Source organism: Trichomycterus rosablanca, chromosome 2 (assembly GCF_030014385.1).
Source record: "Trichomycterus rosablanca isolate fTriRos1 chromosome 2, fTriRos1.hap1, whole genome shotgun sequence".
NCBI lineage: Eukaryota > Metazoa > Chordata > Actinopteri > Siluriformes > Trichomycteridae > Trichomycterus > Trichomycterus rosablanca.
Window position 1 is genome coordinate 51,901,352 of NC_085989.1, and position 1,738 is coordinate 51,903,089.

Genomic DNA, 1,738 nt, shown 5'->3' on the forward strand with positions numbered 1-1,738 from the left:
TAGTGCCGCATTACTGCACATAAAATAGTTCCTTGGAACATAACAGAAACCTGTGAATTTATATAGGTAAAAAAATCAGTTTTCATTTCAGATCATACTGGCTTGTTTTGTGCTCACCAGTGTGGCAGTAAGACTTTAATCTGACCCAAAACAGCGGCTCCACTTCATCAGTAATAGAAAAGTGAACTAATACTGTAACAGTGTTTAACATATTAGAGAAACAACACACACATCAGTGATATTTCTATAATTATACTTTATTTTTACTCTAATTAAACAGACTGAAGATCTGTGGAGTCTCTTCAGGTTGATCTTGAATATCATGGACAGGGATCTTCTGTGGTTGTTGGACTGCACTGGTGAGGATATTTTAGCACCAGAAGTTGATGTACAGCTGTGTGACACTACAAACATAATCAAGTCATATTAGCCAGTGTTTCATGTTCAGAATCACTGACTGTATTTAAACATTTATAGTATTGATACATTAGGAGTGATGTACCATGATGCGCTGGTGCTGGTCTGCTAGTCTCCTCTCATCTACTGTCATTTACAACACAGTGTACGATGTGCTGGAGCTTCCTGTGGTTCTGGTCCGATGGTCTGACAGGCTGTGAAAATGCAACTTGATCAGATTATATTTCAACTGTGAGTTTATTTAGAGATTAAGCAGAGAATTTAACATGTTCACCACTGACTTAATATTCCCAGCAGTCTCATGCTGATAGCAAAGCACCTCAGCTGGTTCATATATGGGTGCTGGTGAAGGATTGTGCTGTAGTGTGACTCTCCCTCAATAGTCCTACAGGCTGTGGAAATAAAACTGCATTAGTGCATCATTTTCTTCTTCTTCTGGCTGCTCCCATATTTAGGCGTGGCTGCCAGTGATATTCATTATATTTATTATATTTTACCTTGTAGTCCTGCACACTTGCTATTGTGTTTTACTGCTTTCTTTACTAATATTGTTACAACCAGCCCAGTAACATAGTAAACTAGCACAGATGAACACGGTTCTTATAGCAGCAAATGATCATCTGTGTTCTGTCCTGCACCTCAGCCATCAGAACCCTGATTTCATTCCAACATCCCGTCAATAATAAACTTACAGCCGTTAATATTGTATGAGTGAGTGTATAAGGAGGGTCTAGGTGATGCTGTTATTATCTATGTGTGATGATGTTAAGTTAGTTTGCTCTTGTTTTACTGGGAAGAGGGGAAATTTTAGCCAAAATTATTTAAAATCTAAGTTTTGGATTCATGTGTGTGTGTGTGTGTGTGTGTGAGTGTGTGTGTTAGGGATTTAATGCCATTTGATGTTCAGCAGCTGCAGTATTTCGGCCATCAGCTGTAATTCTTTTTCCAGCATCTTAGCCATCTTCTGCAGTTCCTCAGCCAGCAGTCGTGGTTCTACAGCCAGCAGTCGTGGTTCTACAGCCAGCAGTCGTGGTTCCTCAGCCAGCAGTCGTGGTTCTAGAGCCAGCAGTCGTGGTTCTACAGCCAGCAGTCGTGGTTCTACAGCCAGCAGTCGTGGTTCTACAGCCGGCAGTCGTGGTTCTACAGCCGGCAGTCGTGGTTCTACAGCCAGCAGTCGTGGTTCCTCAGCCAGCAGTCGTGGTTCTACAGCCAGCAGTCGTGGTTCTACAGCCAGCAGTCGTGGTTCTACAGCCGGCAGTCGTGGTTCTAGAGCCAGCAGTCGTGGTTCTACAGCCAGCAGTCGTGGTTCTACAGCCAGCAG

General features: G+C 42.7%; 1 long non-coding RNA gene across 1 annotated transcript; it reads right to left on the reverse strand.

Moving 5' to 3' along the window:
- Positions 1-261: 261 nt before the first annotated feature.
- On the reverse strand, positions 262-1,197 carry LOC134335322 (uncharacterized). Its single transcript, XR_010015569.1, has 3 exons — positions 699-1,197; positions 503-611; positions 262-404 (listed from the first exon to the last, which is right to left on the reverse strand). It is a non-coding gene; the product is annotated as an uncharacterized LOC134335322 (long non-coding RNA).
- Positions 1,198-1,738: the final 541 nt, after the last annotated feature.